The sequence below is a fragment of the Protopterus annectens genome, chromosome 11.part0 (genome assembly GCF_019279795.1).
Source record: "Protopterus annectens isolate FY-2018-M chromosome 11.part0, PAN1.0, whole genome shotgun sequence".
Lineage (NCBI taxonomy): Eukaryota > Metazoa > Chordata > Ceratodontiformes > Protopteridae > Protopterus > Protopterus annectens.
The window spans coordinates 909589667-909605457 of NC_056745.1; the positions used below are offsets into that span (position 1 = coordinate 909589667).

Genomic DNA, 15791 nt, shown 5'->3' on the forward strand with positions numbered 1-15791 from the left:
AAGCAAAATTTTGTTCTTAACAGTAGTATTTTATAATGCATGACATAAGCTGCATGCTAAAAAGCAAAGCTTTCTCAGTTACTTTCAAGTGTAAAAGGGATACTAAAGTAAACAGGGCCCCCAGCTTCATTTGCCCTTTTTTCTTTTTCTTTATTTAGTTCTAAGAAATGTAGGCATTGCAATATAAAAAAAGAAGAAGAAAAGTCTTGACAAAAGACCATGATACAAGAAAAAATGATATGCTTTTTCTTACTCTTGAACAGGGAAATGCATGGATTAAGGCCCTTGGCTTGATATAGTACCACATTTTAATGGGGAAGCAAATAAAGTACAATGTATAAAATAAAAATGTTCCTCCAGCAAATAAGTGAATGCTTCTAATAGAAGTAACTGTGTGTCTGGTTCTCAAACCTCTATGGAGACAATCTCATAAGGGGCAATAAAAACAGAATACTTCTTTCTTTCAATGGCTAGAAGAAATGTTTTCTGAAAGCATTCAAGTGTTTTTCTAATCTGGGAGAGGAATAAAGATAAGACAAAAATAGGCAGCATTTAGTGGATGTAGAAGCGCAGGCACTACTATGCATCTTAGCGTGGATAACCTTCCTTATAGGTCAGTCCAAGTTTGTGAGTATGACCACCCATCTGGGACAACTGTTCCTATTTGGAGGGCTAAACTACAATATTTGAAGATGTACACAGTTTTGTGTGTTAGCATTAACAGGTTTTATGGGTATTCTGAGTATTTTTTTTTTTTGAGGGTCTTCACAAAAGCAAAAAGTTTTGTAATATATGACACACATTCAAATGGATGCGAGAAGAAAAAAACTGTATAAAAGATCAACCTGACAAACATGACTGCATGCGTGTAACACAAAGGATCTACTTCATATGGTCGACATGTCAGAATGTCGAAGACCATATGGCGGAGACCATACGATTGACATTCGAAAGGTCGATAATTGAATAAAAAAAACACAACAAAAACTTACCTTCACGCTGCTAGCAGGAGGGCTACACCCTCCTGCACCCCCCTTGGAGGCCTCTGGCTCCCCCACCTCCCGGAACTTGAATATACCAACTCTGAGATCGCACTACAGTGCGGAAGATGGAAATCTTTCCATTCCACACTGTACAGAGATGCCATGGTCAACATTTCGAATGTCGATCATATGGTCTCGGCTATGTGGTCTTAGACATTCTGAAATGTCGACCATGTGAAGGTGACCCAACACAAAAGCTGAAACTAGGCATTTAAAAAAGCTGTTACACATAACAGGTGAGAATAACAATTTCTTAATATAATCACAACAGTTTCTATATTATCTTTAAATGTAAATGGTCTCACAGATATTATACAAGAAAGAATAAAAATTTGGTAAGATATTTTCAGGATGGTTATTCAGCAGAATATCAGGGACAAAGGAAAGGGGGAGTACTCATATTAATTACAAGAGGAGGGCCAATAGTGATAGAAGAGGAAAAAAGATAATTGTAGATTTGTAGTACTAACAGGCTACTGGCAAGAGAGGAGGATTATACAAGCATGTGTTTAGATTCCACCTAAACTGCTATAATGGATCTTAAGAAAATTTTGGGAGACATAATCAGCTTTCAGCAGGGAATATTACTTATAGTTGGAGACAGGAATCACATTTGCATCAGTGATAATGTATCTGGGGGGCCCAGAGGGCAACTAGAACAAACATGAGAGATTTTTGAAGACATTTATGAACATATTTGTCATGGAAGATGTAAATTCTGTAGTAGGAGTTGGGAGTGAATTTACATATTCCCAAAATACAAAAACTAGGCTAGGCTAGAGAGAAAAAAAAGTTGTGTTCTAACCATATTGTTCCATCTGTGCTGTCGATCTTCATTAATTCTTGAAGAATGGGCCATTATACAGCTCTCGCCAGCCAAAAAAACTCTCGAGCTAAGACTTTACCCACAATGCCCCTCTATTACTTCAGATTGAGTTTGCAGCCAAGTACAAAAAGATAACAGAAGCAATGTCTAAGGTGAAACCTAAAAGCTCCCAGAACAAGTGTCCAAACCTTCAGAAGTCCATAGGAGGTGGCAAGAAGGGTTGGATGCCAAGAATGAAAATCAACAACACAGATGGAATGTTATGGTGTGAACATAACTTCTTTATCTGATGTTGTAAATCTCCACTCATTCTTGACGAATGGGACAGAGACCCCAACTACTTTAGATCATGGGTGGCCCTATGTAAGGATATTCCTGAGCACTATAGAGCTGGAAAGATGCTCTTTCCCTGGAGACCATATCCAATTTGCAATGAGTGATAAAAGTATGGGGGGTAGCCCATGTTGTGGCTGCTCATATTTTTCCATGGATGCCTTGGAATGGAAAACAGCTGAAATGGATATAAATCTGGTGGAATGCACTTTAACAGACACAGGCAACTGATGGTTACTATGACTGTAAATTAAAGTAACAATCCCTAAGCCATTTTGATAAGGTAACTTTCGGGACAGGTTTACCCAAAGTTGATCCTGTAAAGGACACAAACCATTGATCTGATTTTCTAGACTGTTTGGTTCTGTCAAGATAGAAACATAACTGTCTGTGAACATCTAGTAAATGCAAGAAATATTCACCTTTATTTGAAAAATTGGGAAAGAAAACAGGCAAATCAACAGTCCAATTAATATTAGATTCTGAGACTACATTAGGTAGAAAAGAAGGGTTGGTTCTCAATGAAACTCTATCCATATGAAAAATCATATAAGGATACTTCAAACATAATGTCTGCAGTTCAGAAACTCTCCTGGCAGCAGTGACGGCCACCAGAAAAAGTTTTCCATGACAGGAACTTGGGATCGCAAGTAGCTGCTGGCTCAAAGGGGTGTAGAACTATAGATTGTAGTACTAGGGTCAAATCCCATGGAGCTATAGGATCCTTAAATCGGGGCTTTAGACGTAAGGTGCCTTTAAGAAAAACTTTGCATTAATGGCGGGAAATTAATGTATGATCATCAAACCCATTGTGGAAATTGGAAATGGCTGCTAATTGGACCTAGATGGTAGAAGTGGAAGCTCCTTGAGCAAAAAGTGAAGCCAGAAATACCAAGACCTTGTCAAAAGGTGCTGAAAAGGGATTTAAATTATTCATACATGCCCAAATTGAAAATCTCTTCCATTTGCTAAGATAGAGCTTCCTAGTGGATGGTTTATGAGAAGCCAGAAGGATTTTTTTGTACTGAGGAGGGTAATCTGTTCTGCCTGGCAATTAATGGAATTAGAGATACCAAGCCGTCAGTTTCAGACTGTAAAGGTTGGGATGCACCAATCCCTGTGGGTGAGACAGCAGGTGTGGAACTGGGTCCAGACTCCAAGGATGGTGAATCAGGTGAGGCCACAGAAAGGGGAACCAGACTTGACAGGGCCAATAAGGTACAATGAGGATCACTTTGCATCTCAACCTTTGTGCTTTCTTCAAGAACAAGGGAATGAGGGAAAGGCATAAAGTAGTCCCGGTGGCCAATGGAGGAGGAGTGCGTCTCTTAGGGACTCCCCCTGAGGGGGAATTAAGGCAAAAGAGCTGCTGCATTTGTTGTTTATTGGGGTGGCAAAGAGGTTGCAGCAAGGCTGGCCCCAACAATGAAAAGTTTTCATTGTTACCTTGGGATTGAGAGACCGCTTGTGAGGCAGGAGGATCCATCTACTCAGTTTGTCCGCTATGACGTTAGAGCTTCCCGAGATATGCATTGCTATTAGAAAGCAGTTGGAAGAGATTGCCCATCGCTACATCCCGACAGCTTCCCAGCACAGGAGATAAAATCTGTTTTCACTTTGTTTGTTGATGTACTAGACTACTGACATCATGTCTGATTGAAATGCAATCGTCCCTGAAGGAAGTACAGACCGAAAGGCTTGCAACACTAGAAGCACTGCCCTCAATTACAGGACGGCGATATGCAGATTAGCCTCTTGCTGGGACCAAGTGCCTTGAACTGTTCTTCCTAGACAATGCCCCCACACCCGATCTGGGAAGCATCCGTGGTCACTATGGCTGTGGGCAGAGAGGGAGTGAAGGTGCAGCCCCATAGATTTTCATCTGACTTCATCCACCGGGATAGATCCTGCTTTCAGCGGTTAGTTATCAAAATCCAATAAGACATTGGGTGCATCAGTATCGACCATTGCACAGCTAAGAGCCAGGGCACCAAGGTTATGCATGCTGCGATAGATCCTAAGGCTTGGAGGATGAGAAGAGCAGGAACTTTGTCTTTGGATATAATGAACTGTATTGTGTCCTTATTTTTTATAGTCTGTGTAGAGGGAGAGAAGCTACACAAGAAATTGTACTGAGGCGTGCTCCTATAAATTCTACGTCTTGTGTTGGAGTCAACTGCGACTTCCCCCTGTTGATCACAATGCCCAAGGACTGGAAAAGATGCAATATGAAGTCTGTGGCTTGAAGCAGTAGATGCCTGGTGGGGGCAGTTAAGAGCCAGTCATCTAGCTATGGAAACACTCTGAATCCGCATAGCTTCACGTGAGCTGTTATGGCTGCCCTGCATTTTGTGAACACCCTGGGGGGCTGTGGTGAGACCGAAAGGCAGAACTCTGAACTGAAAATGACTTGCTCCCAGCCAGAAGCAGAGAAACCTTGTGGAGCATTTGTCCATCTTTATGTGGTAATATGTGTCCTGAAGGTCTATAGAGCACATCCAATCGTTTTCCTTTAGAAAGGAAGAACAGACTGAACAGTAACCATCTGGAATTTTGTTTGCTGAACAAACTTGTTCAGCAGGCTGAGATCTAAAATTGGTCTCCGGGCCCATCTTTTTTGGTACTAAAAAGAATCTTGAGTAAAATCCGGATCCTCGCTGGTTTGGTAGGACTTCCTTGATGACTCTTTTTTCCAGCAGCTTTTGAACGTCTACTGCTGCTTGGTCTCTCTGATTGGGTGGAACATTGAGGACTCTTTTTGAGGAGTTTGGAAAGAGTAAACAGAATGTGCTAACCTCTGGTGATAATTATCTGCATCCAAGTATCCAAAGTAATCAATAGCCAGGCTCCTTGGTGCAATGAAAATCTTCCTCAGACTGCTTCCAGAGGTAAGCAATCAGGCCTACATTCAGAAGCGCTGGTAGGACTGTCTAGAAGAGTCATCTCTGGAGTCCTGATTTCGTGGGCCACCTCTGCCATGGGGAGGGCGTCTTCCACTGGAACTCCCACCTCTGCCCTGAGGGGCGTATTTGCCACATGTGTCAGGAAAAGGCCCTTGAGACTTTTTGAACCACATTTTCCCACTCTTCTGATTCCTAGAGTAGGATCATTGAGGAGGAGAAAAATGAATGCCTACAGCAGAAAGTGTCTTTCCATCTATTTCACACCTGGCTAGTGTGTCTCTAACTTTGAGGCCAAACAAGGAAGATCCATCAATAGGAGCATTGAAAAGGAAGACTTGAAAGGTTCCACGAAGTCACACAAATGCATCCAGGTGTGGTGCCTTATGGTAATGCCTGAACCTGCTATGCTGATCACTCCATCGGCTGCATGAGCAATAAGCTATATCAATGATTCAATATAGACTCCAGGGTGGCAAGCTGAGAGGCAACCTTATCCTGCACCTTATCAGACACAGTTCCTTTACCAGATCCCTTTGGAGTCTATTGAAGTGTGCCATGAAATTCAAGGACCTAAGAGTGACACATCGACCCGCTTCCCAAACCTTTCCATCATCCCAGGCTCTCGGTTAGGAGGGTGGATAGTGGAACTCTTTTCTGCAAGTTCCTTTTTCATGGCCACCGCCACCACGGCATCTACTGTTAAACCCTTTCCCCAATGTGGTTGATTTCCTGGAGCCTCCGGGGAATCAGCTCTATGGAATCAGGAGCCTTCTACACCCATTGTGCGATTAGCTTAATGAGTTTGTCAGCGGGTGGGGTCCCAAAGGAAGTAGATGGGTAAGCACCAAAAGCCAGCAAGAACACAGATTCCTCTGAAGATGGGTTTGTGGGCTTCCAATCACCCCTCTGTTTTAAGATTTCCAGCATGTCTCCAAATGAGGCATCTTCAGGAGTTGACCAGGGGGAACCCTCCCCTTCATCATAGTGACAGATTCTACAAGAGAATCTAAATGCTCCCTCTTGCAAGTCTTCTTATGGGGTGGTTCCTCAGTGGGGAATCTCTGAGTAAAACTCCAAAGAAGATGGGCCGTAAACAGGGATATCTAGCAGCTTCGATGCCCGCTGTCTCGACACAAGACATGGTGACAGCCACAGTCCTTAAGATACAAATATGTGAGAAATTGATGTAGATGTGGCCAGCTGAGAGCCCAATGAGACTAAAGCTCTCTCCATGATCTAGAAGGAAAACCTACCCGAAGAGGGATATGAGCACAGAACGGAGAAAGACAAACTCGGAATTGAGGTCATACCTTGCTTCGAAGGACCGCCCTCTGGGAAGAGTCAGAAGCTGTCAGGGTTCTAAAAGCCAAGAATGACTCTGAGAAAACAATAGGAACTGTACCAGAGCCCTCCAAACAGACAGCCAAACTACAGCCTCAATCTGTTCCCAGGGAACCAAAGACATCAGAGCCGGTCCAGGCACCAAAGAAGGAGCTTCTGTCAGCAACATAACAGCTGGAACCGGGGTAATCGAAGTGGTGGGTTCCAAGCCTAGTGAGGAGGTCAGAGCAGGAATATCAGGAGGAGCCCTAGGAGAGAAGACCTAGGCTCCATATGGGAGGGAGGTCTGAGTGGATGCAGAAGACCCCTGGCTGCCAAAAGCTGATCCACTAATCTTACCATGTCTACCTTGGAAAGACTTCTGGTTGATCAGACTGACATCCCCAAGGCAGACTCTGGCCTATTCAAGAAGGGACTGGGAAGCTGACCCAGAAGGGGGTCTATAGAAGGAGAGTACCTTGTTCTGGGAAGTACTAATGTTTCATGCTTAGGCATCATATGCTGTAGAGCAGCTGGAGAAGTTGAAACCAAGTGGGAGGTCAAAGATGGCAGTGCTGATGAAACTGTTGGTGCTGAAGCTGTCAGTCAGTACCAAGGGGGCCATAACTGTCGGTGCCAATGCTGGTATGACAATCAGTTTGGGAATCTTACTCTTCAGTTCCGTGGAGACTGATGGAACTGGAGACTTATGCCTTTTTGAGTCCGGTGCCTATGAAGAGCGCGGCACTGAATGACCTCTCTTTTTATGTTCAGTTTTGGTGGAGGACGACTCTGGCTTAGACATAGCTTCAAAGGAGGATTTTAATAATCCCTTCAGAATCAACTTATTTCAGTGTTCTGCCAATGTTCTAGAGATAAAGCCTTGGCAGATATTACAATTAGTTTCCAAATGGGGTGGATCCAAGCAATATACACATGAAAGATACCTGTCTAAATTGGGCATCTTTCTTCCACTGCCCTGGCACTGTTTGAAGCCCGTGCCTTTCTGCTTTTCCACCAATTAAAAGGAAAACCCTCATATGCCACACACACACACACACACACACACACACACACACACACACTGAAAGGACAGACAAGAAAGCTACCAACAATGGTAGGGGGAAATAGAAAAAAAAAGGTAGAGGGAAATACCAGCAATGGTACAAAAGGTGATTACCTAAAAGGTAAAAGGGAGGGGAAAATTACCAACAATGGTACTGCAAAATACCTTTATATAAGAAGGGTAGAGAGCTAATTTACACTCACTAAATATAAAACAAGAGAAAAACAAACTACGTAAAAATATAGAAACTATGTCTTAAAGAAAAGAATATATAATTGAAGCATGTAGCTGAAGAGTATCGGCTGATGTGTCATGTTATCAGGTGGCAAACGACATCTGGAGTAATAGAGAAAGGGGCATTGTGCGTAGAGTCTTAGCGCAAGAGTTTTTTTGGCTGGCACGAACTGTACAACAGCTGAGCCAGTTCCAAAGATCAGAACGGAGTCCCATTTGTCAAGAATGAATGAAGATTAACATCATCAGATATTATATTTTACATGAACATCTGCATTTAATTGCAAGTTTTGATATACATCCAATAACTATTATGGATCATTCACTAATAATAACATGAATGAAAATGCAGGGTAATGAAATAAAAATGAGACATTGACACTTTCACTCCTATCTGTTAAAAAGGGAGGAATTTAAGGAATGGGTAGTGGAAATTACTCAGGAGTTATTAGGAAAGACAGAAATTTCTTCTGAAAATATAGCTAGTGAGTAGAATAAAATTAAAGTGGAGTTTAAAAATATGGTGGAAATATAGTTAAGAAGTTACAAGAATTATTTAGAGGGGCTGACAAAGGTTACAGTATTGCAGAATAGGGGGAATTTCACAGAACGAGAAGAGAAGCAACTGCAGAATGCTAAACAGAAAATAAGGGATTACCTCAATAACGTATATTAGTTTAGAAAGACTGCTGTTAGGCAACTGTTTTTTGATGATAACGCCAGAACATAAAAACTTTTAGCACAATGACTCAGGCAACAGAACTTAGAAAGGGTTTTGACCAAGCTTAGGGAGCCTATAACCATACATCCTGCAAATGTACTGGAAATATTTCAAAAATTTCATAAAAATCTGTACAAAGCTGAGAAATATGGAAATCAACAAAATGTACAAATTTAAATGTTTATGGAAGAATTACATATGCCAAGGTTAATAATTCAGCTTTATCTACTACTAACAGGATAGGAGGAGATGAGATAAAAATGGTGATGTATAAGCAATCTACAGGCAAGTCCCCAGGGATGGATGATATTCCTGCAGAGGTTTGGAAGCTAGCAGGTGAAGAAGCTGTTAAAGATCTGGAAAACTAGCATATTTTATTACGAGCAGAAGCATCAACATCCTGGAAGAAAGCTGTGGTGGCTGTAACACCTAAGGAGGTAAAGACGACCCATCAGATCCAGCTTTATATAGACCCATTTCAATTCTAAATCATAGTTATAAAGTGTGTCTATAATGACTAAAGAATAGTAAAGGTGATGCCAAAATTGAATATGTAGATCAATGTGGTTTTGTGGAGAGGAGGTAATCATTTGACAATATTAACAAAACAATGATGATCCAGAGGAAAGCAAAATGTAAGAAAATACCACTGCTGCTGCTGGTTCCTGATGCAGAGAAAGCATCCAACAGAGTAAGTTGGGATTTTATGAGCAGGACAATGGAAGCATTTGCATTCCCTAATAAAATTATAAGTTTGGTTAAGAGGTTATATGAGGGATCATACGCAAAAATTAAAGTGTGTAGGCTCCTCTCTGAAAAGTTCTGTTTGAGCAGATAAACCAAGCAGGGATGCTCTCTTTCCCCTTTGTTATTCGCTGTATATTTAGAACCACTGGCAAAGAAAATAAGGAACTCAGAAATTCAAGGATATAATTTGTATGGTAGTCAAGAACAACAGCTGTAAACTATGTACCCACACACGAACTGGTTCAGCAATACTCGTAATTTATGGGGACATAATAAAATGAAGTAATTAGGAGTAAGAATTAAAAAAGATTCTGTTATGGCTGTTATTATATGATATGTGGGAAGAGACTAAACAAAAGATAATACAAAAACTGAGAAACTAAGTTCTGTTTTATGCATATGGATATCAAGATACAAGCAGTCAAAATTATTTTAGTCACTTAAGATTTATACAAGGTCAGGTATATTTTTATCAACCAGAGGAGATGTTGCGGATAGCAATTAATAAAGAGTTGAAGGATTTTATCTGGGAGCTGAAGATAAAGAATCGAGTGGGATAACCAGATTATTCCAATAGAACAAGGTGGTTTGGGAATATCTGATTTGAAGGGGTATTTCAAATTCACACAGTTAAGGCTCCTATACATACCACAAGCTAAAAGCTATAATTCAAAGTGGAAAGGGACGAAGACGAAACAGGGGGAAGGGTCATGAAACAATGAAAGATTGGGACTTTGGATGCATATGCTTAAGGAGAAGAACAATAACCATGTAGAACATTATACTTTTAAAGTACCAGAAAATATTCTAAGAACTAAGCCTACACATGAATGGAGAAAGGAGATTCTGCCAACAGGGACGACTGCAATTAGGGATACAGACAACAGGCAAGCGTGGGACTGGAATTTACTGAAGAAAACTGGTACTGGGAAGAAATAATTAGACAGGGAAAGGTAAAAGAATGGGAAGAGACCAAGAATTTAGTTGGACTGCAGGCTAGAGACTGCCTTCCCTATCAAGGATTGCTATCAGAGTACAGACAAAGCGAAAGAAATAGGAGGATCTTAAGTAAAAAAAACAGCACTGCTAGAGTTTCTAGTGGAATCTAGAACAGAATCTGCTGTTAAAAACAGAAAATTAGTACAGCAAATAAAATACTGCATGATAACTATTGCCATTGGCCTTTCAAGAGTTCTCTCAACATTCTGCAAAATTCACTTAAATATAACAACCTTAAAATATTAATCAACACAATTAAATAACATCCAATAAAATCATGCATTTATTTTCAAATAATTTCCAATTGCATTCAACATTCAGACCAGTAGGGGTCAATGTACCATATTTTAAAATAAAAACTGCTTCCTTATAAAGCAATTTATTTTTAAATGCCATAAAATACTTTAACCTTTTCTAAAATAGTGCCTCTTAAACACCTACCATCCCCACCACTATATAAATTAAAATGAACAGCCAAAGGGCTTTGCCATTTTTTATTCTTAATATTTCGTAAATGTTCCTGCAACCTTATCTTAAAGGCCCTTTAAGTCTCCACCACATAAAACAAATTACAATCACATGTCAATATATAAATAATGCCCTCAGTATTGCAACAGAATAGATCATTTGGCCTAAAAGTAATCTTATTAATTTGAATAAATGTCCTCACAGTATAACCACAAATTGAACAGTGGGCATGCAATATCAACCCATTTTGAGGTTGTTTAACCAATGATATTGCAGGTAAAGAGAAATGACTGAACAATCACATCCTTAACATTATGACCTCTTTTAAAAGACAAAAAAGGTTTATTAGGCAACAGCTTAACAAAATCCTTATTTTTAGAAGAAAATTCCAAAAATACATAATATATCCACCACCTTGTCAGTAAATACATTATATGTTGTCACAAAATAATTATTATTTTGAGAAGTAGCAACATTAACATTTGGGTCAAACTTAGTCTTTTCCTTATATTGAACTACTTCAGTACTTTGTTGCCCAAAAAGCACCCTCTCCATGGCTTCCCAGATAACTACTTCATCATAGCCCCCCTGTCTGAACATAGTACATGTTTTTAGCAACTCATTATACAAAACTTCTCTATCATTACATAATCTGCTTCTACTCAGAAGCTCACTATAGGGGAAAGATTTAACTAAATGGGGAAGTGACAACTCCTACCATCCAAAAAAATGGTTAATATTTTCAAAGATTCTGTGTATTTTAGTCTGTATCACACAACTTATCTTGGATGAAATGACTTGGGCCAATGAGATCTAAAAATCTGTTTGATATTGTTTCTTTTCTTTGGAATCAGGAGGAGACTAGAACAGTATCCAGACCCTCTTTGGTGTGATGGGACCTCCTAGACTCCACTTTTGTTTACAAAAATGTAAACAACCTATTTTGGCTGCATCCTTCTGGCAAGGTAACACATCTGAAAATGACTACCGAAAAAGAACTCAAAGTATCACTCAAAAGATAAAAACGTAGAGCTGATTTAGCTAAAACACTTATTGACTTAAGTTATATGTAAGAAAGCTAAATCTGTCAGTTCTTTTTGGTCAGAATGTAATGAGTATAAACACCTTTCATGTGGCTAGTACTTTTTATCCACCATTACATCCCGTTTTGGCCTTTTCTGAACAAATTTGTGAGCTGGATATACGTGACTGTTTAACATCTAAAGCAAGGTATAAGAATCATGATTATAATGTCAGCGTGGAGGAGCGGCAGCTTCTGGAATTTTTAAATCAAGCACCAGTAAGAATAATGCAACCGGACAAAGGGGGCGGGCTCGCTATCATGAATATAGATGATTACATAATGAATAGTGACATGTATCTAGAAATTACTAAAAATGAGCTTAACACAACACTTAATAGGATTAGATCTCTTTTTAATGACATGTTCATAGAAGCCAAGATAGATATGGACTTGTTTAATTTCTTAAGTATGCCAGCCCCCATGATCCCTATTCTATTCGGGATCCCCAAAGTCCATAAAAATATCAGTGACCCCCGCATGAGACCACTGGTGGATGCTAGAAGTAGCATTACTTACCCCTGTGCTAAAGTGGTTGATGAAATTCTTAAAAAATATGTCTCCCAAGAGAAACATATTTGTAAAGACTCGTGGTTCTTCCTTTCTTACATCAACAACTTAAAATATTGGAAGGACCTTAATTTTTTGACAGTGGATGTCAAAGATTTATATTTATCGATACCACGTTTGGAAAGTATTGAATGGGTCAGCTATATGTTACCTAGCAAAGGGGCACCTTTGGCCGAAACCTCCTTAGTTGAGGAGATGCTGGACATCATTCTGTCCTCTAACTTCATCACTTTCAATAACAAGTATTATTTACAAAAAACTGGCATAGCTATGGGCTCCCCTTGTGGAGCCAACTACGCCAATCTTGTAATGGCATACTGGGAGCATGAACTTATTTTTAAGAACCAACAAGTACATGATCAGATACACTTTTATACACACTACCTAGATGACATTTTTATGATTTTTGATGGTGATGAAGTTAAAGCTTGTGAACTGATTTCTTATCTTAACTCAACTACACAATTTTTGTCTTTTAAATATAGTTTCAACACCGACAGAATAGCATACTTGGATGTTGATTTAAGTAAAGACCAAACAAATGAATGTTATACAGCAAAGATTTTTAGAAAGGAAATGTATTCAGATGCATTTTTGCATTTCAGTAGTTGCCACCCATTGTTCCAAAAGAAATCAGTTGTTAAGGGTCAGTTAGTTAGAGGACTGCACGCATGGTCTCTAACGATATCGACTTCTTAGCAGAGTGTGACACACTTAGGGAGATATTTGCTAAGACAGGATATCCAGACTCCTTAGTTGGTAAACTGCTCATGGAAGTACAGGATAAGAGGTGGTCTGGTGTGTATAAACCAATCCTGTGCCCCAAGAGCAGTCCTGACCCTATGATCACCAATGTTGCTGAGAATTTTAATGTAAACCAATGCGGATGGTTGAGTCTGACTACCCCGTTTAGTATCAATGGACATGAGATTTGTTACATCATTAATAAAAATCGGGGGTTAATTAGAGACCCAGTGTTGGGAAATAAATTTCAAGAACCACCTTGTGTATTTTTTAAATGAGGTCAGAACTTGAAAAGCCTCTTAGAATCCAAAAACTCAAGGAATAGTAACAAGAAAGGTATGTTCAAATGCTTTATGTGCCACTTTTGCCAGTACTTGGATACTGGAAAAAATTTTACCATCAGAGGGCATTTATACAGATCTAGGTACAAACTAGATTGCCAATCCAAATCAGTGGTATACACTGCACAATGTCAACAATGCCCCATGTTTTACATTGATAAAACTGATCAGAGATTTAAGGAGCGGGTATATGAGCATTTGTACCAGATCAGGAAGCATAAACAGGAGAGTGCATTGGCTAGACATACAGCCGAGTTCCCTGACCATACGTTTAAATTTAGAGCTACTGATTCCATAATACCTGATGGCCGAGGGGGACCAGGTTCATTCTTATTAAAGCGCCTTGAACTATACTGGCAATTGCGCACGAGTGCATATTACTATCCAGGGTTAAATAAAGTTTATTCTATCCTTTGCATCTTAAAATTAAAGTCTTATGAGGTAGATAAATTATTGGTCACATACTTTACTTGATATGCACTTCACATATTTTCTGAAATGTACACACAAAATTCAGTGAATAGTTATAAGTATGGGTTAACATATATATTTTCTGAATACATTTTATATTACTTTTTTTGTTTATATCTTTTTTATGTTATTCGTGGTTTGATAAAATACCAAAACATATGCATTTATAGTTGTATTTTAACAAAAGGGCTGGCCATCTAGTCCAATGACTTTGGACTGGTGGCATCAGTTCGTATTTAGTGGAAAGAATTCTGCGCTTTAATTTAGTTGTTTGTATCTATTGTCTTTTATTAAGTGAACAGGTGCTTTTTAAACTGATGAATGTTTAGTTCAATTGCTGAATGAAGGAACTGTTCGGATTGGTGGTTGTGGCCACGATTGGTTTTGATGACTATTTAATTATGTTGAATTTTGGTTTGTTTTATCTGAGGAAGTCCCACCACAGAGTGGGACGAAAGGCACTTCAACAAAACAGTTATTCGTTTTTATCTTTCGAGTGATACTTTGAGTTCTTTTTCAGTAGTCATTTCTAGATTGTATTTCCTTGCTTCGCCAGTTTTCGTGTCTGTTAAGGTAACACATCTGGAAAGGGAAACAGCTGAGGCCAAGACTGAAACAGAAAAAAAAAAAAAAGATGCTGTAGCCCCTGGATGTGCTGCCCATTATCCATTTTCCCTATGCAATGGTCTTCCGTAAAGGAAAGTGGAGGAATACTCACCACCCTGGCAGCCTCCAGGGTGTGGCAGTTGGGTAAGTCCTCAGAGGTTCTGCAAAAATATAGCCTGGATGGAAAGCTGCTGCATCCCTAGTTTTGTTAATTGGGTCCCATTCACATTGTCAAACTTACAAATTCAAACGTCATATGGTTGAAATAATATGTTCGAACTTGTAAAACTTCAAATGTTTCAACGGAGATCTCTGTAAGGAAAGCTTTCCCTTTCCTGCAATGTAGTGCAATCTCGGAGTTGGTATATTTAAGTAGCTGGGGGTGTGGGGGGTGCAGGGGGGCTTTGCCCCCTGCTTACAACCTTCAGGTAATTTTTTTGTGTTTCTTTTTTAATTATGTTTTTGAACTTTTAAAGTTCGAACATATGGTGTTGACCATATGGTGTTTGAACTTTTAAAAGTTCAACAACTTGATATAGACCCTTGTTAATTACCTCTATCTCATGAGAGGAAGCCACCACAGCCACAATGGCCTCAGTCACAGCACTAACTGAAGCCTTGCTACTGGGTCTTTTTAACCCATAATTTCTGGGCACTCCTGTATGGGTATTTTCCCAAATTCAGAAAAGCAGAAAACCTGACGCATCGGCCATGTCTCTCTTTTCCCTTCACTCTTCTGCAGCTTCCATCTTAAAGTGAAACAACCTCATTCCTTCAAGGGGGTATTGTTGAAGAATGCTATGAAGTTCTCAGTAATCTCACAAGGCTTGAACCAGGTGTCTACAAATATTAACTCCTGTCCCAGACATATGTTGTTCCACTGACTGCGCCACCTGCCAACCACATCGAAAGGTTAGACACTGCAGAGAACATTGATATCTGTGATTGTAACCTCTAGTGTTTATTCACAATGTGGCAACTTTTCCAAAGTGTAGGTGATCTCATTAGCCAATTCATAATGAAATGTTATATGAACCTTTACCATCCCAAATTAAAAGGTATGGGATACAAATATGCTTCAATAAGTGGTCTAATGCTTGGGACTCTATTAGGAGGATGGATCGATGGACTCTCATTTTTGAGTTCCCTCTTCAGAGCCAATGCTACTACTATGGTTTCCAATAATCTCAGTCTTTTGGGAGGCTAGAGGATTTTGCCCTGCCAACTGAGAATGACTGCTACAGTATTGGGTTCTTCCCAACCTTGCGCACAATTGTAGCCATCTTGTCTGCATAGGGAAACATCCAGGAAAAAGACA

General features: G+C 39.7%; 1 protein-coding gene across 2 annotated transcripts in view; it reads right to left on the minus strand.

Moving 5' to 3' along the window:
* The window catches only part of USP6NL (USP6 N-terminal like), a 1978038-nt gene that overhangs the window by 1554566 nt on the left and 407681 nt on the right, over positions 1-15791 (minus strand). The gene's annotated exons all lie outside the window — the stretch shown is intronic.